This window comes from Sus scrofa, chromosome 1, assembly GCF_054392235.1.
Source record: "Sus scrofa isolate SSC_HxYL_T2T_F1_AM1 chromosome 1, Sscrofa_HxYL_maternal_Yorkshire_Landrace_v2.0, whole genome shotgun sequence".
Classification (NCBI taxonomy): Eukaryota; Metazoa; Chordata; class Mammalia; order Artiodactyla; family Suidae; genus Sus; species Sus scrofa.
In genome coordinates this window covers 5,377,739-5,404,061 of record NC_139383.1, presented here as the reverse complement: position 1 = coordinate 5,404,061, position 26,323 = coordinate 5,377,739, and the positions used below count along the sequence as shown (strand labels likewise).

The 26,323-nt window shown below is 38.6% G+C and overlaps 1 protein-coding gene and 1 long non-coding RNA gene across 3 annotated transcripts in view; both read left to right on the top strand.

The window, feature by feature from the left end:
* The window catches only part of PACRG (parkin coregulated), a 500,701-nt gene that overhangs the window by 90,668 nt on the left and 383,710 nt on the right, over window positions 1–26,323 (top strand). The window lies entirely within an intron of this gene.
* LOC146405893 (uncharacterized) lies at window positions 1,953–9,073 on the top strand. The gene is made up of 2 exons (XR_014843832.1): window positions 1,953–2,824; window positions 3,148–9,073. It is a non-coding gene; the product is annotated as an uncharacterized LOC146405893 (long non-coding RNA).

The window sequence follows — 26,323 nt, the reverse complement described above, 5'->3', positions numbered from 1 at the left end:
CTTAAGTGATAAGGTGTCCCCAGAGTCAATATCTTCTTTCTGGTATGGAAGAGGAAGACATTTTTACAAATGGAAATTTCCTTTGCAAAAGAGAAATTTATGTCCTGCTTTTAGGCAAAAAGGGGTGAACAGAAAGCTCCTCCTATATTTGCTGTTTTTTTCTTTCTTTCTTTTTTTTTTTTTTTTTTTTTTTGGTTTTCAGGGCGGCACCCAGGACATATGGAGATTCCCAGGCTAGGGGTCCTTCGGAGCTATAGCCGCTGGCCACAGCAGTGCCAGATGGGAGCTGCGTCTGCGACGTACACCACAGCTAGTGGCAATGACAGCTCCTTAACCCACTGAGTGAGGAGGCCAGGGATGGAACCCACAACCTCATGGTTCCTAGTTAGATTCCTTTCCACTGTGCCACAACAGGAACCCCTGTTTGCTGTTTCTTAGTTGTCTTCAACTCAAAATAATCCTATTAAAGTGGCATATTTTGGGGTGGAATAGTCTGATGTCTTTCATAAGTTACTGGTTATTTTGGACTCCTAATGTTAAAAAATAGAATAGTTAAGTCAATTATATAACACTTATTTGGAATGTTTAGTAGGCACTGAAAGGGGTAAGAAAACTACCTGTGTTACAAAATACATGTGATAGAATTAGAAATTAAAATATAAGGGTAAAAATGTGTTTTTAAATCTGGTGTAAAACTATAATGCACTGCATAATGAATGCATGCAGAAAAGGTTATAAAACCTTTAAAAATGACATAAGTTGTTTTAGGCCAGTGGAACTACGTATATGCCATTTTCCAAATATTCTGTTTAATATCTCTCAGACCTATGAGCATATGTTTATTTGTGTGTGTTGGTATTCAATTTACATTTCTACCAACAAATATACTGTCTTTCATATCCTTACTAAAAATTGGAATTGTTTGATTTTTAAGAAAATTTTAATAATTCTGAAAGGTATCTAGCTAGGCCTTAAGATTTTAGACTCTGCTACCAACTTTTGCTAAAAAAACCCGAAAGCAACTCTAGCACAGAAGACTGGAGGTTCTATTTCTACTTGGGTCGTTTTCACTAATATCATTTGTGTGCGACTTTGTGACAGCTTAAAACCAAGAAGCAGTGACTTCATGTTAAGGAGTATGACGGCTTATCATAAGGTTTATCATATACTAATCTAATCCAAAATTTAATTCTAATGTAATACTTAGTAATGCATTTTGAATGAAAAGGGGTTTGCTTGGTTTACATAACAGATTAAGTCTCTTTTATTTTAGAATATTAATTGAAATAAGCTTAAAAATAACTTAAACATATATGTTTATTTATATTTTTCCCGCATTTCTTGGTATCATTCAACTTTGTTTCAAGGACTTTTGCCTGATGTTTGTTTGTTTTCATTTTCCCATTTCCTTCCATTGTTTGTGGGTTAGAATAAATTATACAAGCTAAACTATATCATTTTTTCATTACCCAAGTACATTTTTCTGATGATGAATATACTTTAGAAATGGCTTATTTAATGAAACAATCTTTCATCAGTCATTCCTATCTGATTCAATATGCAAAGTATACCTGAAATATTACAAAAAAGAATTTTTACATTAAATTTTATTCAGTTCACCATTTGTCATCCTTTCATTGTTGTTTATAAAGCAAATCTTGCTTCTGAACTAAAAATACAATATAATCAGGTCTTTGCCTACACTTTTTATTGCTATCAGTAATTTAGTAATAGAGAACGAAGCACTGTCCTTAGTTATTAGAACAGACTAGGGAATCATTCTTTGATATGCACCAAGGATTTAAGAAACTCTTTACTAAGTACAGAGAAACTCTGGGTATTTTCTGCTTTGTGATGTTATATACTATTACACCTTTTAATCTCTGCTACCATTTATGTTAGACTGTCAGATGCTTTCATTGATGAAAAGAAAATTAATGGGGGCTTATAATCTTACATTGGACAAATTTCAACAAAAAATAATTCACTGCTAATTTCAATTCTTTTTTTTTTTTTTTTTTTTTTGGTCTTGTCTTTTTTTGCCATTTCTTGGGCTGCTCCCACGGCATATGGAGGTTCCCAGGATAGGGGTCGAATTGGAGCTGTAGCTGCTAGCCTAAGCCAGAGCCACAGCAACGCAGGATCTGAGCCGCGTCTGCAACCTACACCACAGCTCACGGCAATGCCAGATCCTTAACCCACTGAGCAAGGCCAGGGATCGAACCCGCAACTTCATGGTTCCTAATCGGATTTGTTAACCACTGCGCCACGATGGGAACTCCTCAGTTCTTTTAAGTTCTGCCATTACAAATTTTAATGAAAAGTCTCATGCTATTTGTATTCTTCAGTAAAATTCTTCTTTCCAATATGACAAAAGGTGATTAAAAATAACATATGCGTTTTCTTTCTCTCTTCTTTGTATTTGTCAGTTGTACGTCCCACATCCTGTTCTGTCTTCTCTTGCTTTATTGTTATTAAATACTTTCCTCTCCTAAATCTTGAGTTCTGACTTATTGTTTTAAGGTTATAATACTTCCTTTCTGACATTCATCTTAAAACAGTTATTTTTTATATCTTGTCCAGTTTGTGGTTATTTTGTATGTGAATTCTAGCTCTGTACCAATCATCAAGTCTAGGTGTAGAAGTACCCCATGCTTTAATTATTATTTTTGTGTGTGTGCAGTTATACGTCTTCCTTGTGTAAGCAGTTTCTTCTGTTAATCCAACCTGAGAGTCTTTGCCTGATAGTGGAGTCATAAAGCTGATATGCTCTTTGATAAAATAACCCCATTTCCTGGGCACCCTAGGAAATGATATAATGAAGGTAATTTTTTTTTTTTTTTTTTGGTCTTTTTTGTCTTTTTTGTCTTTTTGTCTTTTGCTGCTGTTGTTGTTGTTGCTATTTCTTGGGCCGCTCCCGCGGCATATGGAGGTTCCCAGGCTAGGGGTTGAATCGGAGCTGTAGCCACCAGCCTACGCCAGAGCCACAGCAACGCGGGATCCGAGCCGCGTCTGCAACCTACACCACAGCTCACGGCAACGCCGGATCGTTAACCCACTGAGCAAGGGCAGGGACCGAACCCGCAACCTCATGGTTCCTAGTCGGATTCGTTAACCACTGCGCCACGACGGGAACTCCCAGTGAAGGTAAATTTTATAAGAAGATGTTCGTTTTATAACAAACACTTGAAAGTAGTCTAAATATCCACAATTTTGTAATAGCTAATTAAATCATAATACATTCACTTGATGAGATATTACATTGTAATTTTTGGGACTAGCAATGTAGTGAAAATATTTATGATATAGTGCTTAATTATAACACAAAACCTCTGGATATGAAATGGTATATTCCAGAATTAGAACTATGGAAAATACCTTCACATGTCAAAACAGTGAGCAAGACTATCCCAGTTTGCAAAATCTGTTGTTTCAGTGGAAGAAGAAAGTATCATTTTTTAGGGGGGGAGGGTGGGCAGGAAGAAGGGATTGCCATACTTTCAGACAAAGTTAATTCCTTGCACAATTAAAAATAATTTTTACTATAAAGATAAAATGTAAAAATTTCAAATATTTAAATTTTTAGATGTTCTATGTATATATATTGTTCTAAAGCCTGCTATGATCAACATCTACTTAACTAAACTTTTCTTCTGTTATCTTAAGAAAATGTCACTTGCTGCCACCTTGAAATTTTCTGACATCAGATCCCTGCAGACTCATGCCAGCACTCTTTCTCAGAGCCTTAAGACTTTAACCTGTAGGATCTGCTTAGCTTCCTTCAAATTACTTTCTTGAATTACATGTTTACAGTTTAATAGAAAGGTGTTAATTTACCTCCAGCTGCTAAAATTAATTGCCGGTTTGCTTCTTTCAATCTTTGCATTTTAATTTACATGTTATCATACACCACCCAATGTTTCATATCCTAATTTTTACTAAATATCACATTATTATTATTTCCAGGTATCAATAATGATGTAGTCCCTGTGTCCCCAAGACGTCAGATAATCAGACTAGGATAAACATGCAAGAAATGTATAAGGGTAACACCCTTTGAGAGCAAGGAGGGAGCCAGGGAGAGGAAGGAGGGGTGCTGGGTGGAAGCCCTCGAACTGCACTGCCCTGCAACCCTGAGGAGAGTTTGAAAGGTGGTCAGGAGTCCTCCGGGCCACAGTCACTTGCCTGAGGGTCCTGCAGCTCCAGAAACAGGATCGCCCTAGTGTGCCTACAACTCTTAGTCGCTGGCTGGAAACAGCCTGTGGGCAGCTTGGCCTCTGCTGGACTGCAGTGATAAATTTCTGAGGACAGCAGCCGGGCCCAGTGATCAATCACTTCCCTGCAGAGATCTGAGAAGCACATTCTTGTGCCCTCAACACTTTGTAAAAATAATTTCTAATGCTGTATAATATTCTATCTCAAAGCTGTATCATATTAATGCAATTCTTCTGAGTAATCCAGAAATCTAGAAATCTTCCTTGGCAACTCTTTCTCCCTCACCTCCATAGCCAATTCTTCATCTTCAATACCAAGACTCTAATTATTCTACTTCTATCTTTTACCTGATAATGTCCCAAATCTACTCCGTCTTCCTTCAATCTCTACTCCACCAAGGTCACCACAGTAACCTTGGACAAAAAGAACATGCCCAACCACACCCCACTGAACCCCTTTCAAATCCACCTATTCTCTTTGGTGGGTACAAAATGACCTCAATGTTTTCTGTGTGTGTCAATTCTCCATTGCTCTCTATCCTCCTTCCACTGGCCAGTGTGTCCCACAATGGTCAGTGTCCCCTCCACTGACCACCTTTCAGTTTACACATGAGCTATGTCTTCGCCTAGCACAGACTCCACGCATGCTCCTTCTCCTGGATGCTCTTTATCTTCCTCTTCATCAATCATTTGTGCACAACTCAGACCACAGTTCAAGAGCCACTCCCTCTCTTGACGCTTCTGACGACGTCAAAGCCCTTGATGATGAGCTTGTGTAGCACCATGTTTGTCATCTTCATAGCATTTACTATAGCTTCAACTTCCTATGTACTGATTACCACACTCTGTAATACCCTGAATACTATACTCTGTGCTATGAGGGCCCCTGTTTATTTTTGTTCACCAACAATGTCTAGCACTTAGCACTTAGGACAGTATCTAGAACAAAGTAAATACTTGTTGTTGAATGAAAAATTGGGCTAGTGTAAGCTAAGATATAGATATGGGAACAGTTATAGCTGAAAGAATGGATATGGCCCCAAGGTAAGAAGAGAAGAGAAACCTTACTGTAGAGAATGCCTACATCCTGCATTCATGTAGACATGTTAAAGCATCTTTGGAAGCATAAAGGTGCCCACATGAGCTTTCATGTGAAGAAACACAAGTAGTTCTGGATCACTCGAGACAGGAAGATACTTTGGAAATGAGCTGATAATGAGGGTAGATGCAAGGAGAAGTATTTTATGTACAAGTTGAATATTTGGACTTCACATTAAAAGTTATCGAGAAGCACTGGAAGGATTTAAGGAGAGAGACCTGAGCAGTTTTGCCTTCTGGAAACATCATTTCATCAGGAATGAGGAGGAGAACATGGAGGTCCCAGCTGGATCATGAAGCCCTGTTTGGGTATTTCTACGTAGCAGGTGGTAAGGAGGAAAGCTTCCACTAGAATGGCGGCAATAGTGAGACTGGAAGGGGAATGGAGGGCCCATACTCAGGGTTGTTTGAGGAGTTAGCAACTGCAGCACCATGTCAGCATGAAGAAGGCCAGGGGATGAAGTCAGAGAACAGGACTGTGGATTTGGCAAGAAGTCGCGTCGCATCCCTCACTATGAGCCTCACATCAGCTTCTGCCTTCCCCCAAATAGCCCTTGCAGGGAAACGGAATTGTTTCCTTACCTTTTCCTGGGTGTGTGCTGTAGCTTTGGGGGGGCCTAGAATCAGGAAGAGGAATGGGAACATTCAGCTGGCCAGTTGGTCAGGAGAGCTAAGTCTGGGATCAGTGGTATCACGGTGAGCACCAGGAGGCCCAGACGTGCATTGAAAAGATCACAAAATGCCTGGTATGCTCCTTCAGGGCGAATAGGCTGCTTCTCAAATCTACCAAAATGCATTCATAATCAGTAATTCGCTTTGTAAAAGGATATCAAGAAAAGCCTTGGAAAAATACTTAAAATACTCTTTTTCTGACTTTTAAATCAAGGTAACTATCTTTATTCTTTCCAAGGCTTCCTTAAGTCAGTTTTTATGAAGAAGAGGAGAAAATTTTGAAAGCTCCTTATCTCATTCTTTGTGACTTTGTGTGATTTCAGACCTCATTTATGTCAAATCAGTTGGATAATGATCACTGACTGAATATGTTCAGTGAGCCAGGCCCTGTACTAGGAGCTAGAAATACAGACACATCACGAAATGGTCTCCGCCTTCCAACAGAGTGACCTGGGGAGAAAACCCCATGTGTGAGTTGTCGAAAGAAAAGGAAAAAAAAAGAATATATATTTGTAACAGAAATATGAACATCAAATGCTAAGGAAACACAGAGGAAGGAACAACTTGGGGAAAGTCAAGTTAATGCCAAATGGGAATAGTGGTTTGTCAAGAGAAAAACAAGAGAGTTTTGGGGGAGGGAATTCAGGCAAAAGAGACAATATTTACAGAGGTAGCAAAATACCCAAGCAATTGACATTGTTGGAGAACAAGTAAACAACTTAAGGTGTTGGCATTGGGAAGAGAGTGAAGGAGTTAGAAAGAGACCCATTTAGAACGTTTCCAAGCTTTCATTTAATACACACAGAGGAATGGAATATCACACAGATATATGAATTTATAATAAGGCATGAGGACAGGGGAGAGAGAAAAGAGCAGAAAAGAGTAAATCATCTCAAGGTTCCATGGAAAGTTCTGCAATTATAGTCAGTCCCCAGTTCTATCTGTGTCTCTGGTTATCAATTTGTGCTTATGCTTCTTGACTTGCTCTACATATTCACTTTTATCATCCTTCTAAAATTGTGGAGATTATGGAAAACTGCAATTTAGTATCTGCAATAATTAAAACAACTGAAGCTTAGAACTATGACTTATAAATGCTGTTATTAAGATAAAATAATTAAGGTAGACTTAAGATGCATCAAAGGGAAGAAGCATACTTTATTGTATAACATGAAGTAATAGCTGATCGGTATTCTTAGTAAGAAAGAGATATATAAAGATGTATTACATATAAAGATGTATTATAATACATATAAAGATGTATTATGAAATCTTGAGCATGTTACTTAACCTCTCTCTGAGCTCAGTTTCCTTATCTGTATCTCCATGTCTACCTCATAGAGTTGTCATTTATTATAAAAATTAAATGAGATAGTAGATGCTGAAGTTAGAACAATGTTTGATCCATAGTCTGTGACAGGCATAAACACTAACTATTGTTTTTATTGTCATTAGTATCATTATATGTTTAAATACAGTAACCTATGCTATGGTCAAAAGTAGAAGAAAATATATTATTAATATATGCTATGAATTCTACTTCCCATGTATTTTGCCTTAAACTGTAATTATTTATTTTGTGTTTTCATTTAAGTTCTTGGTTCTCAGTAATTTGTGAGTTCTTGGAATTAGGGGGCTGTTTCTTTTCTGGTTTAAAAAATAGGTGATTTTTATCTTATTCCTTTTTACTTTCTCGATCTTATGTAACAAGCGCCTTGCACACAATAAGCATTTAGTAATTGTGGACTTGAATTGTGTAAAGATTCACCTTTTCTTATCTGTGAAAGCCCATGGGTGGCTAATAGTCTATTAAGTTGGTAACAGAAATTTCTGCCTCCTAATTCCGCAGAAAAAATACATCTGTAATGTTTGTTTACCAGTAAAATTAAAAGATGTTTTGAGTTTGCTTTGGGCATTAGAGCTTTACCTGACCCCCAGATAAATGCCATCTGACACAAAGTGATACATTGAGGCAAAGGGATTAAAAAACAAGTATTACAAGTCCTTAATTAATCTTTTTCTTTCTTTCTGTTTTTCCTTTGATTTGAGACTGACTTTATTTTTTACCAAAGAGAAATTAAAGCAAATGTGCTTTTAATAACATATTTGTTTGATAGATAATATCACTGATGTTAGTTGCTATGTACACATGAGAGCATGGCTGAAAAAGCCACTGTGTATCTAGCTATGGTTAAAGTCTTTCAGCTTTGAGGAAGCCCATCTGAACCTAGTAGGAAACGTGTTTCGTTTTGACTCCTCCTAAACAAGCCTGATGATGTGTTTCAAGGGCCCCTCTCAGTAGCTAGTTTTTAGCATGACAGCCTTTTCAGTCACCACCACTGCCACTTCCCATCAAACCTTCATTGGTTTTCCTTTTGGAGGTGGTATTGTGTCCAAAAAGCCCACACTCCTTAGAATTGTATCCTGGCACACTTCCTGGAGAGGCAGTTGAGCCACTGCAGTGGTCAGTTCCTGGGTGTTGAGCCAACCTCTGGCCAGTTCCGGGGGTTGAAGCAACTGGAACAATCCGGCCTTAGTTGGTGTTGACCACCCGAACCCTGAGCAGAGGACTCCTGACTCAGTCTTGAGTGTTGACCATGACTGAGTCGTTCGTTTCCAACCCTGTTTTTTATCAGCTGTTTGAGCTTGGGTAAATTATTGAAACTTTCTGGGGTCCCCGATTACTCCTTTGTACATTGGGGATAATTATACCACAACCCAGTGGGGCTGTTGTGAGGATCGGATAAAACAATGCATGTAAAACACTTAGCCCTCCACTTACCACACAGTAAGAATGCATTAAGTGGCGATCATGTTATAACAACTCATCACTTGTAACACTGAAGAAATCATTAGAAATAGTGGCCTCTAGGTCCTTTAGCTGTTCGGCTTAGACCTGTCCCTGATGACACAGAGACGCTCTGTTTTTCAAGGATATATAAGTATGATCAATTTGTTTTTGATCATATATTATTCTCTGAGGTAGAAATTTTTGTAGGCATCTGCTTCAGATCATTACTATTTTAACAACAACAACAAAAAAAAATGGAAAAAGAAGAAAACCAGGGTAAAGGACTTGACCTACCAAATATTAAAATGGATTTAAAAATAAAATAATCCCAGGAGTTCCCGTCGTGGAGCAGTGGTTAACGAATCCGACTAGGAACCATGAGGTTGCGGGTTCGGTCCCTGCCCTTGCTCAGTGGGTTAAGGATCCGGCGTTGCCGTGAGCTGTGCTGTAGGTTGCAGACGCGGCTCGGATCCCGCGTTGCTGTGGCTCTGGTGTAGGTCGGTGGCTACAGCTCCGATTCAACCCCTGGCCTGGGAACCTCCATATGCCGCGGGAGCGGCCCAAGAAATAGCAACAACAACAACAACAACAAAAAGACAAAAGACAAAAATAAATAAATAAATAAATAAATAAAATAAAATAATCCCAAAACATGGTGCAAAAATCAATAGAGAGATCAGTGAAGCAATAACAAAGAAAAAGCCCTCATATCAACATGGCTATAATGCGTGTGGTGTATGATAAGGGGCTTTGGAAGAGAGCACAGGATTGTTCTGGGAGCCAGGATGAGTGGGTTTTATGATACTGCCATGGTGACTCCTTATTATGGAGAATTTTGTAGTGTTTTCTTCCACTTGAGATGCCTGGGAAGTGCTTCTGTGTATGCAGTAGACATTTGGTAGGAGATAGATGATTTAACTGGTCTTCCTGGGGCACCAATAACAGATACTGCCAATCAATTCCAGTCCTATCTCTCATGGAGTCTGCATTCTCCCTCAGATCCTCTTTCAACAGGGCTCCAGCCCACCTCTACCAAAGTGAAACCTTATGCATACTTGATCTGGAGGGCCTCCTAGCCTTATTCAGTCCTAAAACTATGATTTTAGTACAGCAAAGTGCAGAATTGCATTGTCATCTAGAACTTTAATAGCAGTATTTTCAACTGGCTGTGTGATTTTAGCAAAGTCATTCCAACATGATGAAGGATTTAAACCCCTGAGATTGTCAGGGAACCATCAGGAGTCACTCTGCAGCCCCAGAGCACCTTATGGTAGCACAATAGCAAATACCATACATGGCATTTTATTAAGTATATGTCATGTTTCAAAAAAAAATCTCTACACAAAAATGGCAAAGGCTTTGCTTTAAAGAACTTACAGCTCTTTTGCATGTGCCACATCCCACTTTAAAATATCCTATGTAATGTGTTTATGTGGTTTGCTGATTTAGCTTCATAAGCCAAATTATTGTTCTCTTTAAGTGATGTGAATCATCGTTTAAATTTTCCCATAAAACAACATAGCGTTTTAAATGATGGTTCTTTATGTCTGATGTTTAGACAGTGTTTTACTAGAAGGGTTTTTTCTACTGTCTGGAGGTTTTTCTTCCCCTGAATTCTTCCCGTTTTTGGCTGACGGGGCATTTGGAGTGAATCCAGTTTGTTTACCTAGGTCTTCCCTAAAGAGGTTAGGTGCTTAGACAATAAAAAGAGGAAAAGTGTTGTTGCCAGTAGGTGGCTCACTATGAATGTGCTTGGGACAGGATCAGGAATGTCACCCCTCCTCCACTTGGCCTTTGTTTTCAATCCCTGCTTCTTTGAGCCTTTTTCTATAACGTCTGAGTCATTTACAAGGGGGAAGAAACAGGGGGTTTAAAAAAAGAAAGAGAAAGCAACAGCCTTTGAGATCTGGAATAGGAAAGGCCCCCATCTTACTCTGCGCGCTCCGAAAGTCTAGCCTAGTCCGAGTTCTCTTTTCCACACACAACTGCTTGTTCTTTTGTTCCTTGTGTCCTTGGCAAAGACTGAAAGAACTGAGCCTGTAATACTTGGGCCTCCTGTGTCACTTAAGAAATAATAAGCCATTGTCTTCATTAAGCCACCCTTGTTTTAGCAAATAGAATCCAGAGCCTGGAGAAGGGGGCATTTCGAAGGGGGGGGACTTAGAGTAGAGATGCTTGCAAAATTCCCTAGAGAAACTGCTTTGTCTCCTGTTTTATTGCTTCTTACTAAAAAGATTCATATTCAAATGGGTTGAGGTTGTGAATAGTTGCTTGCACATTCTCATGCACCCAGGAAGGCTATGATTATGGCTAATTACAATGAAGAATGAAGTCCTAACAAGAGTGCTCAATCAGATTGTTGTTCGAGCATGAAGTAACTAAGGCCAGCCAATGGAGGTGTGATTTTGGTAATTACAAACAATGTGGCTATTTGAAAAATGCTTAGTAAATCTGTTCAAGACAAAATAAGGTCTAATTAATCACTTGAGGCTCTGAATTCTCCAGATGATCCGTTTGCTTTTTTTTTTTTTTTAGGGTCCCTTTAATAAACTATATCTAAGGTATCAAATATGTTCTTGTTGCCCACACTCCCATTTGTTGGAGGAATGCAACTGTGACACCTGTTAGGAAGCTTCTTTTCTAACAGTCACGTCACAACCTACTTTTAATGGAACTTGACAGAAGGTTTTTAAAAATAAACATGTATGTATTCTTGTTATTATCCATCAGGAAAATGCATTATGAAAAGTTACTGTAAAATATTAACTACTAATTGAGTAACCATTTTGGTCTCTTCATGGTATTATGTATGTTAACTCTTGAATATTCTGTGTATGTTATTTCTGGCCCTTGAGTTAAGTTACTGACTTAAATAATTGGAAGCCTCTATGAAGAAACTACGATGTAGGAACTGTATCCTCCCCATAATTTTTTCAAAAATTCTCAAATTGAAAATTGCTTGAGCATGACTCTTCTTATATTTATCATTTTGTACCTTTGCTTACTCATACGAAAATAGGTTAATAAAATGGCCAGAGTTACTGCAAGAAATTAGCAGGAATAAAAATCATCCAATAAAGCTTGTAAATGCATTAAGCTCCAATTTCATTTAAATGTCCAGTAGAATGAACTTTGCCTAACAGGTCAAGGAGTTTTATTATTTTTGCCTTATTTGTTTTCTATACATGAACCAAAAGAAGCTAGCTTTTCTTAATTGAATTTACACGACTAAAAATTAAACAGCACAAATTCTGACCTAAGGATCAATGGATGGTGATCTTACAACCTCAGCTGCTATTCTTTCTACATGAAGGGGAAGAGGAGGGAAGGGGAGAAGGAAGACAAAAAGGGTGGAAGCAAATTTTACATAGATATCTTCTTATTTTAACTGATTTCCATCATTAAAGGAGAAGCAAGTAATAAAGTTATTAGTTTTCTCAGGAGGATAAGAGAAAAAAAAACATTCTTATAGCAGGGAAAAAAAAATTCCACACTTAATATATCTATAAAGCTCTGTATTTCATTTACTTAAAAACTAGTAATTTATAATTAGAAGCCTTCTTCCAGTTTTCAACCAAAGGAATTTTACTTACAATGAAGACAGACAAAATAACAAACAATGCCAGGAAAAGATGAGTTTTAGAGCCTTGTCTTAATTCTTTAAAAAATATGCTTTCTATACAATACACTAACATGAATGCCTAATAACAATATAAAAGTGAGTCACATGTACCATATTACACTATCATTGTTTACATTTGCTAATGATTTGAGTCTTTGGATCTGTAATATGCATGAGTTAAAATACTTGTGGCCATTATTTTATTTACCAAAAATATAGGTATTCTAGGATTTGCCAGTATAAAGCATTTGCTTTAATTTACCAGGATTTAATATTTAATGGCTTATCTCAAATTCCTTAATCACTGGTCAATACTTGGTTGTCAATTTTAAAATTTTTAAACAGGAAAACATACATTTGAAATGACTCCACGTGTGTCGTAGTAGAGAAAGCCACGATTATGTTATGTTCTCTAAGCCAGTCGTGGAGAGTATGAGTGGGTAACTACTCTACCCTTGTTCTGGCGCCGCCTTTGAAGAATTTACATTTCGAGCGTAAGAGAAGGTAGTTAAGAATCTGATGAATCCCAGTAGTTGCTTGTGAGAACGAGTAAAGTCCATTTTTTTCCCTGATTAAAATTGAATGTGTTACTTCTCTTCCTGCTCACCAAACACATCAATACAGATGCAAATAAGGTGAGGCCACTTCCTGTAAATCAGCTGTCAGCATGTGTCAGGGAGAAAAACAATGAACAAGGAGAACTGCTTCTCACAGAGGCTGTGCAGTTCTCTTTGCAAGAAGAGTGTTTATGGCCTACACAGCTGGCAGCAAAAACAGTTAAAAATATAACTTCATAGGCATCCAATGCATTTTGTGAATTAAATCAAAGTATAGAATTTGAGAAGGTTAATAGAATTTTTTGGTAACTGTTTAATAACATTAAAGTGTTGCTGGTCTGATGTCTTATTCAACTGCCTACTAAATATTCCTAATTTTCACTCATAGACGAGCCTTGGAAAATTTAATAAAGATTGTTTAAAGGTTGCCAGTTTCCTAAGAATGTGAACACAATAAAGTGCAATTAGTCAAAACATTAGTCTTTGATTTAAGCTCTGTTATGATAATAATAATAATAATATACATATACATAGTGCCTTATATAGCCCTCTAAATGTATATTATTTCCTCTAATTTCTAAATTAAAAAAAAAATTTCAAGAAAAATAGGGCAGGTGTTCCTAGCTACCTATCAAAAGGAACCAACTCTGAGTGAAGTGATTAACCTAAGATGGCTCGCGGGGGAGACGGGGGGAGGAGGGCCAGCCAAAACTCATGTCCCTCTCCCACATCGAACTCTCTCGTGTTAAAAACACCAATTTCTGGAGTTCCCGTCGTGGCGCAGTGGTTAACGAATCTGACTAGGAACCATGAGGTTGCGGGTTCGGTCCCTGCCCTTGCTCAGTGGGTTAAGGATCTGGCGTTGCCCTGAGCTGTGGTGTAGGTCGAAGACGCGGCTCGGATCCCGCGTTGCTGTGGCTCTGGCGTAGGCTGAAGGCTACAGCTCCGATTCAACCCCTAGCCTGGGAACCTCCATATGCCGCGGGAGCGGCCCAAGAAATAGCAACAACAACAACAACAAAAAAGACAAAAGACAAAAAACAAAACAAAACAAAACAAAAACACCAATTTCTCCCACACCGTGGATATGCTGAAATCCTGGCAGAAAGTTCTGAGTAGTTGAGTGTTAGATAAGTCAGTTTTTACTGAATCTTGTTAAAGTATGCCAATTACAATTGTTGGTGGAGTCACTTTACATTTCTGTTGTATAACCATGAAACTTTGCATTTATATCAGTGTCATAAATTATAATTGATAGAGTTGAAATTCTTCAGAGGTAGTTTGCATTAGAAAGATATTTCTGTATCAGTTAGGATCTTTGGTTTTAGACAACAAGTTAGCCTCTGCCTAACTTGGGCACATGTTGGTTGGGAAGAGGCTGGGCGCTGATGACCTGCAGAGGAAGTCCAAGAGCCAGGTTTGGAGGGTCTCTGGAAGAGTTTGTTTCCCACCTTGGACCGTGCTGCCCAAGATTCAGTTATAGGCGAGAGATGGGCAAAGTCTCCATCATGCAGTTGTGCCAGGAAGTGAGAGGCTAACACTAGCTGGAGGAGCTTCCTGGGGCCTGTCTTAGCTCCAGCTGCCATACAAAAATATTAAAGCTGGGATGGCCTCTAAACACCAGTCCATTTCTCACAATCCTGGAGGCCAGAATTCTGAGATCAGGTGCCAGCAAGGTGAGGGTCCTCTCTTGGGTTGCAGACCACCTGCTTCTCCTGGTCTCCTCACATGACAGAGCAGAGAAGCAGCAAGCTCTCTCATGACTCTTCGGAGGCCGCTAATACCACGCATGAGGACTCCACCCTCATGATGTCATCTTATCCTAATTATCTCCCCAAGGCCCCACCTCCTGCAGGGGTAGAGTTTTAACACAGGAATATGGGGGGGGGGGGACATAGACCATCCAAAACAGGACCAGAAATGCTCTTTTCCTTTGGGTATAGAGAGCATACCTCTCCCAGGAGGGTCTCATGACCTGCTTCAGGGGAAGGTCAGAGGGTCCCTCCTGCATCTCACATTCCTTCAGCTTATAACATTCCATATGCCAACGTGTGCCATATTTTGGAGTAGCGTGTCCTGAAACCCATTAACTCAAAGCCAAATTTCTGTTTAATGTGCAAATGATGATGGCTAAGGGACCATCTTTATAAACTAGAAATATTTACATTTTCCAGACTCAGAATTAATTTGAAACCCTCTTCTCTTGCTTCTCTGCAGGTCAGCAATTAACTAGACTTTTAGGGCCCCAGGTTTTTCCTGTTGATTCTAAGTTTGTGTCATACATAAAAATAGGCTTAAACGCAATCAGAATGCTCAATATAATGGAAAACCCGGGCTGAGAATTCTGCCCAAGTGCCCTCACCAGCTACACAGCTGGGCAGCCACAAGGCGCTCAAGGCCCTAAGGCAGGCAGTCTGCCTTCTGTATGTACTCTTTCCCACTTTCATGCCTGGCGGGTAGCATGTGCTCAACTCGTATTTGTCGAGTGAATACTCAGATGACCACATGAAAATGTTACCTCTCTAGGCCTCAGCTTCTCCAATTTGTAAAATCAGAGAGCTGGATTCCTCCTAGTACAAGGATCTACGTATAACATAATGACCCACGTTACCTAACTCTGAAGAGAATATAAGACTTAGGTCCTCACTGACATATTTTAAAACATCTTATTCCATTTTGAAATGTGTTTGAAATTATGTGGGCAGATGCATCCATTTTTCTCCTCAGAATTAAAAATAAACTCGCCTTCTTCACAACCAAATAAGGTAGGATGACCCTGCAGAGAAGGAGCTGGGCCAGAGGTGAGGTACCTGTTGAAAAATGAGTTAACCCAAGTTTAAACCTGGAAACTACGTTTGTGCAGTGAGCGAAAACAGTATTTATAGAGCATCTATGCTGTGACATACCAAGCTAGTTTCATATGTTATTTTATAAAATTCTTAAGAATGCTGTGCAGTTTGTATTATTTAATAAATAATGCAATGTAGGCTTAGAGAGATGACTTAATTTTCTGAAGGACAGATGGATAATAAATGCATAGAGCTAGGATGTGAATGTAGGTCTGAGTAAGTTCTTCATGCTTTTGTTCCGGCCTACTTAATGTTTCATTTCAAAGACTTCCACCTTTCTGCTTTCATTTCCTTTCATGTATTTTTACTCTGCGCGATCCTTATCTTGAGGCCCTCTGTCACTTTTTTCCTCCTCTTGATTCTTCCATTGTTTCTTTCTAATTTGTCCTTTGATGCATCTCTTTTTCCCGCTAAGCAGAGATGTTTTTCCTCCACCCATTTTCTCATGAGGGTACAGAAGTCCTCTACTTCTTAAATCCCAGTGCCAACTTGCATATTTCTAAATCTCGCTTTCAAATAATTATCTTTTTATTTATCTTAATTTTATTTTGTTTGCTTTTTTTTTTAAGGCCACACTTGCAGCATATGGAAGTTCCCAGGCTAGGGGTCAAATTGGAGCTATAGCTGCCGGCCTACACCACAGCCATAGCCACGTGGGATGTGAGCCGCGTCGGCAACCTACACCGCAGCTCACGGCAACGTTGGATCCCAGACCCACCGAACAAAGCCAGGGATAGAACCCACATCCTCATGGATCCTAGTTGGATTCCTTTCCACTGCGCTACAGCAGGAATTCCCTAATTATTTTTTTAAAGTTTTTTCTTCCTTTAAATTATGTGCTGTGCTCCGTGTTGACATTTTTAGTCCTTTACACATGCTACTTGAACTAAATATTTTATATTTAAAATTTTCTGACCACCAATTATCTATATATGCTGTTCGATTTCTGTAATGAAATCATAGCTTGACATGAAAAATGCTATTCTAAAAAGAAGTCAGTTTATTAAAGCAATTGAGCAGAGCTTAAAAAAAAAAAGGATAAACAAACACTTATTCATTCCATACCTGTTTATTGATTAATTCACCATGCATCAGGCATGATTCAGGTGCTAATATGTAGCACCACTGAGCATCCTGTTGAGCCTAGGAGTTTAAGCGTAGACAAATAAGTAGAATGATATAAAATAAGACAGATAAATGCCTTCCATCTGCCTACCTGCCCATGTCTATCTGTCATCATAAGAAAAGGACTCAAGAATAAAATATTGAATGCTTAATTTTTTCTAGCTCTTGTTTCAAAGTTTTAATCCAGTCTTACCTCTATAAATTTAATTTTCACTAACGTAAGCTTTTAGTCCCTATGAATATTGACTTTTAGTTGACTTTTCTCCTTTAGTTGATTGGGAAATCATTTCCGATAAAGTTACTACTACAGGGGAGGAGACTTCTTTGCCTTGGTTATTCCTACCTTTTATTGAGAACTGACTACATATGCTCGACATTTGTTGTTAGCAAGTTCCATGTGTGATTTTGTTATATTTCTACAACTGATCTATAAAGTATATGCTGTTATGTTTTTTCATATCACATTAAATTTTTTTTAACCAAAAAATTGGGCAGAAATACATTTAGACTTACATGGTGATTGTTTTGGTTTTTTGTTGTTGTTGTTGTTTTCATTTTTTTAGGGCTGCACTTGCAGCATGTAGACGTTCCCAGGCCAGGGGTAGGATCAGAGTTGCAGCTGCTGGCCTACGACACAGCCATAGCAACACCAGATCTGAGTCATATCTACACCACAGCTTGCGGCAACACGAGGTCTCCTTAACCCACCGAGCGAGGCCAGGGATTGGACCAGCATCCTCATGGATACTAACTAGTTGGTTTCCTAACCTCCTGAGACACAGCGGCAACTCCCTTACTTGGTGATTGTTAAGAGAAAGGTATATGGCTGCCCTGAGTTTTCAGAACCTTGAGTGAATCTCTTACCAATTACTAAATGTTCACTGAACATTTATGAACACGTGTCATATAGTCCCCCTAGGATAGTATAAACCTTAGGAATTCTAGGAAAATGGCCAAATTCTTATTCTAGACTGTGGCTCTCAGCAATATTTGATATACACTGGTTATTTAAGACCTTGTATCTCCTACATTCAGGATACTACTTGACACATAAATTTTTAGGGTAGCTATCCAATCTGCCTTGGCTCTTACAAAATTTAGGTTTTTTTTTAAGGTGCATAAGTATATTGAGAAAATAATATATTTATGCTGAATATGCTAGTTTTATTCTTTTACCTACTGTTTCTGAATATGATAAAAGGACTCCATCATCTTAAAATACTTTACATTAAAGCTGCTCATGGTAAATTAAAATGGGTGTTTCACATCCAAACGGAATTCTTTTTTTGTGTATCTATCACATTTCAACTGTATCGACTCATTCTAAACTTACCTAAGAAGGTTTTAAAAAGCTTAGACTGTAGCTATCTAGGTTTGTAATTCTACTCAACCTTGTTATATAATCCTAAAAATGTTTAAGTACCTCACGTATAATTTAAATTATTTAAAAGTTTATTTTACACTTCTTGGAGACTCAGAACTCCTTAAAATTATTTCACAAAAGGCCCATCTTCTCTAGAATAAATTTAACTTGCCTCATGCAATTAGTGTTTAGAAAGACTCAAATTAACTAGAACATAGCTAAATAGAACCTTTAATTAACTAGATTTTTTTCTTTTGCTCTACTTTTAGAGAGAGAGCATAAAATCACTAGAAAACAAACAAAATAGCAGGGATTTGTTTTAAAAATTGGACTTCAAGTTTGGAGCTGGTTCAGTAAGTAGCTTGCCCACTTTTCATGTTATAAAATCATAAAGTTACAATTCATTTAAAATAATGAACTGGAGATACCAATGTTCTCTGACTTATGAAAGAAGTATTAACTTATGCCTGGCATACTGTTATTTGCTAAGGCGGGAAAGTGAGCTAATAGATGTTGAGAATACTTCCAGCAATGAAAGATTGAATCAGAATTGGTTTTCTAGTTATCACTCTGAAAACCAAGAAATTAAATTAACCTAAACTCATTTTTACCTGAGCATTCTAATTAATCAAATGGATTAAAAGATGGATGGATGAGAGAGGAAAAATACTTGTGGGGAAAAAAACGGAGGAAATACTTTTGGTGAGAGAAACTGCTCATTTAAAATAATTGTGATAAAAGCTACCCATTTATTGAGAGCAGCAGAATCCTCTTCTAGTCTTTGCCGACTAATTTCCCTCAGGCCCTGATTTCACCCACCCCTTTTCCAGAAATCTTCTAAAGACAACTGCTGCCTCCAAGTCTCTCTAACAAGCTCCACTCTGCTCCAGTTAATCTTTACTGTAACACTGAAAATAAATAAGTATATACAGTCTGACAATATGGATATGCAGGACCCTAGCCTCAGTAGCAGAAACCCTGCTTCCTACAGATCTGGTACATTTGCCATAACTTCTTACAGAGTTCTCTACACTTCAGAATTTGCAAGTTCAGGCACTTTATTTTCCCCGTTTTCCTCAAGAGAGGCTTACCACATGCACAGGAAACAAAACCTCTAAATTAGAATTCTGATTTCCCAATCCTCAATTTCATCTACTTACTGGCTTTCCTATTTCCAAAAAGAATTTGAAAGGATTGTTACAATAAAAGTCCAAATAGAAAAAGGACAGAGGTGGAGGAGGAGGATTCTATCAGAATTTTCACCCAAACACAAACATACCCCTGATACTCACACAGTACAGAAAAAAACCAGGAAATGGAGTGAGTTCTCCTGTTCACGGTGGATTAAAGGAAGTAAATCGGTGCATCAGGAAAACTAAACATTTTTTCTGGACTGTAACTTCAAGAGGTGTTTCCTGTGTGGTTCTTGTCTCAGGGCTTGTCACATGATGGGCATTTGATAAATACTTGTTGAATGCTGAATAACGAATATAAGTGGTGTTTCCCAGGTGTGACTCCCCATCCTCCTCCCACGGTGAAGGACCCCTTGCGAGTGGGTCAGCGCTAAACATTTCACAGGCACCTGAGACGTGTCACCTGAGTCCTCCCCAGTCCTCTAGCCCACCTGGGCACCCAGTTAAGATGGTTTGAGCCTTTATCTCACGTCCTCTCAGACGCTCCAGGCCCCGCCCAGTGTTTTCTTGTTTGACGGTTTGACCTTCTCTTTTCCTTTTTTTCCCTCTGTTTTTATTTTGGTTCGAATTTCCTGCTATAGGGTCTTTTAGGTTATCCCTTCATCGCTATTGCCGTTTCTTCCCCCAAATCTCCAGTGAGAGAGCGCAATGGTAGCAGATTTTTCTTTTTTAACTGAAGCCTTGTGGCGGGGGTGGGGTGGAGGGGAGAAAGTTACGGAATGGGTGAGCCCTAGACCTCATGCAGTGAAGACCACAGCCGTCTCTCCCCCGCTGTGACTTTTTACAGAACTGCAGGGACCTCTCTTTCTCAGTTCCTACCTCGGATACACTTCAGAATCCCTTTGACGTGCAGAACAACCGGCTTCTCTCTCTCTTGTTCTCTCTCCTCTCCCATCCGAATAGTTCAGAAGGCCCATCTTTGCATAGTCAAAATGTACCTGAGGTATTTTCCAAACAAAAAGAGCAACTGTCCCCAAGAGGAATGTAGTCATCCTGGAGCAAGTGGCTCAAACTGGAATCAGTTTTGAAGTGGTGACTTTTCCCCCTGCTGTATACTCATGCCTCCATGAATGGGATCCTGTGAATCAGGTGGTGACCCGCCAGTAGCCTGGAACATCTGCTAATCCAGTCTTACTTGTTGCGTCCGGTAGGAGAAGAGGCCTCTAAGAGCCAAGCCCTGGTCCCGGGAGGCAGTGTCCCAGAGGAACAGAACCTGCCCTCCAGCATGGCTGTCTTTGGGCTGACTCTTCTTCTAACACTCGTTACATGGCTGTTTGCTTTTGCACAGTTTTCAGAACCTTTCAAAGCCTCACTTTTCTCCTCAACGAAATGGAGAGAAGAGTGTTTAACCTCATGTTGTTCTATTTGCCCTTTGAGGTGACTTCATTTTTTAGACTATTTGCATATTGTTTTCTCTTTCGTGATATAAGGAGAGGCTTTACTTCAAAGGGTTTCTGTGCTCCTGGAACAGCTAACAGGTGTTTGCCAGCACCTTTGCGAACTGGATGTTCCACCATATCATTCACAGAGCCGGGCCAGTAGGTGTGCCTGCTTTAATCCTTGAAGATGAGTGTGCTTCCCTGGATGGCCAGTGGGCATTCCAGTCAGACAGCTCTGGTTTTGAATCCTAGCTTTTCCACTTACTAGAGTGATTTTAAGCAAGGCCTTCACCTTTTTTTAACTTCGATTTTTTTTCTCTATTTTTTTTTTTTTTGTCTTTTTGTCTTTTTGTATTTTCTTGGGCTACACCTGCAGCATATGGAGGTTCCCAGGCTAGGAGCCTAATTGGAGCTGTAGCCTTTGGCCTACACCAGAGCCACAGCGATGAGGGATCCAACCCACATTTGTGACCTACACCACAGCTCACGGCAATGCCAGATCCTTAACCCATTGAGCGAGGTCAGGGATAGAACCCACAACCTCATGGTTCTTAGTCGGATTCGTTAACCACTGAGCCATGACGGGAACTCCTCAATTTTTTTTCTCTAAATGAAAGAAGTAATACTGTATCTTAGGGTTGTTATAAGGAAGGTGTTTCTCATCGTGCTTGGTATACCGAATGTGCTCAATTAAGTGTAAAGTGCAGACGCCGGAGCAGGATGGTGATGTGGTCCACAGTCTTTCTCCCTTGGGGCATAAAGGATGGAGATCCATCTGTCTCCCCCTGTTTGGGGAAGTGCCCTTGATCTAGCATCACTAGCTTCCACTCCAGCCTCCCAGAATGCATCTTTCCTTTCTGACTCTCACCTTCTCTTTTCCTGCTGTGTTAAATGTAATTCCCTCCCCATCCACATGCACAGGTGGTCTGCCGGGAAAATGCCCTGTTTTCTACAGGCAGAAGACTGTTTGGGATTGTTATGCAACCACAAACCAATATTCTGAATCCTTTACTGAAGAAGGACACAGGCTCTTCCACCTTCACACTAGAACCTGAAATCAAATTTCTTTTAGACTTCTCAGAGATGACATTAACTCTAGAGCTGTGATGAAACCACAGCATGCACATAATGGACCTCAGTGGGCTGGCTGGCAGCGTTCCTTATTTTTCATTTTTGGATGCTGTTTATGCAGAGAAGTATGATGAGATGAGTACCGTCTAGTCGGTATTGTTTCCGGGGCTCCTTATGGAATGCAGAGAAAGAGAATGGCCAAGAGTTGTTGGTGTTTACCACTGAATAATAGTGGGGGAAAACCCAGAATAATTGTGGATGTACTTTGTTATCAATAAAATGAAGGTGTTGGGATAAATTGGCTTCCAGATCCCTTCTGGCTCAGAATATTCTTTGATACTGTGATTCAATCACCCTAACATATCCTTAAAGTCTTAGAGAATGTTTTCTCAGTATATCCTAGTAAATACCTTGTCTGCGAAAGACTGAACGTTATTATTTGGTAATAATAGCAGACCAAAAAAAGATGTAGAGTCCATGGTATATTATTAGTTTTCAGTTTGCTAATCCTTATTTTATGAGGTTTAATTTTCATGATGTTTACTTTTCCATTCAGCCTATTGTCAAAAAAAAAAAAAAAAAAAGAATGCTTTTTGTGTTCAATGAAGAGCGAGGCCAGAGACTAATGAATGTGTGCTTTGCCCTTTGCTCAGATAAATGCGACAGTTATAAGAAGCAATGGCAGGGTGTGGGGGCACTTCTGTTTACCATGATAAAATTAATATCTTACAAGTTTCTAAGGAGTTTGTAAGATGTCACGGATTTATTTTTAATATAATTTCAAAGTTGGAAAGCCAAGAAATATGAAGTCTGATTTTTGATAAATTCATTATCAATAAAACCAAATTCAGAACATTAAATATTCAGCAAAAAAAAAATGATATTCCAAGGTATTTTATTACTACTCTGAGACCAAAAATTGTAATTTGCAAGTAATTAAAAAATTTACTTGAAAGAAAGTAAGAATCCTCTTGAGAGTATGTGGAACATTTTGTATAACTATTTAATATTCTCTCTTTTTTCTTGATCACTATATTAGGGAACTGTAGTCTATATGGTTTTATAGTAGTAAGGCAAATCATTGAGTAATTGAGTTAGGGGATGCATTAAGAGATCATCTGTCTCTATGAAACATGGTTCTTTTTTTTAAAGGCCTCAAGGGATGGACCAGAGTCATTCTTGAAGGCCTCTCCGGGATTTTATTATCCAAGTAACTACCACTCCATTCACTCTAACATGCCCTGACATTACTTAAGTGCATTTTCACTTCCTTATTTTTTACATTTAGGGAATGCTTGCAGAGTAATCAGCACACTGCCTACTAATTACTAAGTTCTCAATAAAAGATGTTAGTATTGTTCTCTGTACAAGAATTTTTGGGAGGTTAACTGAAATCTGTGGGAAATATTTGTCAATTAATAAATGTATTATTAAAACATCTTCATTCTATAAATACAGATTCATTATTCTAAGTAAATGTTATTTCTAATAATTGAAAACTAGAATGATACTATTATAAACAAAAATTAATATACCAACACACCAACAAAATTTAGTCATATTGAATTGAGAGTCAAAAAAGAAGGAAAGGAGTTTCTGTGGTGGTTCAACCTGACGTTGTCTCTGTGAGGATGTGGGTTTAAACCCTGACCTCTCAAGCTGCAGCATAGGTCACAGACGTGGCTCAGATCTAGTGTTGCTGTGGCTATGGCATAGGCCTGCAGCTGCAGCTTCAATTCAACCCCTATCTTGGAAACTTCCATATTGCACAGGTGTGGCTGGGAAAAGAAAAAAAAAAAAAAAAAAGAAGAAGGAAGAAGGTATTTAAATCTACCATTCCTCACATTTGTGAAGAAACTGCTCATTTCTTAAAAAAGGAGAACTCACAACTGGTAGTACAGAAATACAAAAAACCATGAGAGAATACTATGAACAACTGTATGCCAACAAATTGACAACCTAGAAGAGACGGACAAATTTCTAGAGACTTACAGCCTGCCAAAACTGAATCAAGAAGAAATAGATCAAATGAACAGACTGATCACTATAAATGAAATTGAGTATGTCATAAAAACACTCCCTACAAATAAAAGTCCAGGACCAGATGGCTTCACAGGTGAATTCTACCAAACATACAAAGAGGAACTTATACCCATCCTCCTTAAACTTTTCCAAAAGCTTGAAGAAGAAGGAACACTCCCAAAGACATTCTGTGATGCCACCATCACCCTAATTCCAAAACACAGATAAAGATACCACCAAAAAAGAAAACTATAGACCAACACCTTTGATAAACATAGATGCAAACATTCTCAACAGAATTTTAGCCAACCAAATCCAACAACATATAAAAAAGATTGTAGTACACCATGACCAAGTGGGATTCATCCTAGGTTCACAAGGATGATTCAACAGATGCAAGTCTATCAACATCATTCGCCATATTAACAAAAGAAAAGTGAAAAACCACATGATCATCTCAATAGATGCAGATAAAGCATTTGACAAAGTCCAAAACCCATTCATGATCAAAACTCTTACCAAAGTGGGTATAGAGGGAACATACCTTAACATAATCAAAGCCATTTATGACAAACCCACAGCAAATATAATACTTGATGGAGAAAAGCTGAAAGCCTTCCCACTAAAATCTGGAACAAGACAAGGATGCCCATTCTCACCACTGTTATTCAACATAGTATTGGAAGTCCTAGCCCCAGCAATCAGACAAACAAAAGAAATAAAAGGCGTCCAAATAGGAAGAGAAGAGGTAAAATTGTCACTGTATGCAGATGACATGATACTATACATGGAAAACCCTAAGGATTCAACCCAAAAACTCCTTGAAATGATCAACAAATTCAGCAAAGGAGCAGGATATAAGATTAACATTCAGAAATCAGTCGCATTTCTGTACACTAACAATGAAATATTAGAAAAGGAATACTAAAAATAAAGTACAATATCTTTTAAAATTGCACCCCAAAAAATCATACACCTGGGAATATACCTGACCAAGGAGGTAAAGGACTTATATGCCAAGAACTATAAAACATTAATCAAGGAAATTAAAGAAGATGTAAAGAAATGGAAAGATATTCCATGTTCCTGGGTTGGAAAAATTAATACTGTAAAAATGGCTGTACTACCCAAAGCAATCTACAGATTCAATGCAATCCCTATCAAATTACCCATGACATTTTTCACAGAACTAGAGCAAACAAGCTAAAACTTTATATGGAACCACAAAAGACCCAGAATTGCCAAAGCATTCCTGAGGAACAAAAACCAAGCAGGAGGCATAACTCTCCCAGACTTCAGGCAATATTACAAAGCCACAGTCATCAAGACAGTGTGGTACTGGTACCAAAACAGACAGACAGACCAATGGAACAGAACAGAGAACCCAGAAATAAACCCAGACACCTATGGTCAATTAATCTTTGACAAAGGAGGCAAGAACATAAAAAGGGGAAAAGACAGTCTTTTCAGCAAGTATTGCTGAGAAACCTGGACAGCTGCATGCAAATCAATGAAACTGGAACACACCCTCACACCATGCATGAAACTAAACTCAAAATGGCTTAAAGACTTAAATATCAGACAAGACACCATCAAACTCCTGGAAGAGAACATAGGCAAAACATTCTCTGACATCAACCTTACGAATATTTTCTCAGGTCAGTCTCCCAAAGCAACAGAAATAAGAGCAAAAATGAACCAATGGGACCTAATCAAACTGACAAGCTTTTGCACAGCAAAGGAAACCAAAAAGAAAACAAAAAGACAACTTACAGAATGGGAGAAAATAGTTTCCAATGATGCAACTGACAAGGACTTCATCTCTAAAATATACAAACATCACTGGGTCAGAAGCTCAATTTTATTAGTATATTCAGAAGATAGTCAATTAGGAAGTGAAAGTACAAAACTAATGTGCAGTAAAATAATTTGCAGCACAAGGATGATTCTGACTCAGATTCAGATTTCAGAAATTAATGCTAAGCCTGGGCTTTCTACCTCGTATGTTTTCCTCCTAATGTATTATTTAGATTATGAAATTTGATTATTAAGAAATAAAAGGAGTATTGAATTTCAAGAGTGGTTTTTTTCAGGTAGTGGATAAAATAAAGTTGCCCTATGGATAATTAGCTGGACCATGTTCTTAGTGAGGGCACAGGTCTGGTTTCCCACCAGGTCTCCAGTACCTAGTACAGTGCCCAGTGCATAACAGATAGTTAACAGACTGTTAACCGACTCATTAAAGGTGAGTCACACCATTATTTACTGCATTTTATTGGTAAGAACTACTTCTTACTAGACTGTCACTTTTCATTCACTCGGCAAATATGTACATGTCTTAGCTCTGAGTTTATCATTGTAAATCAG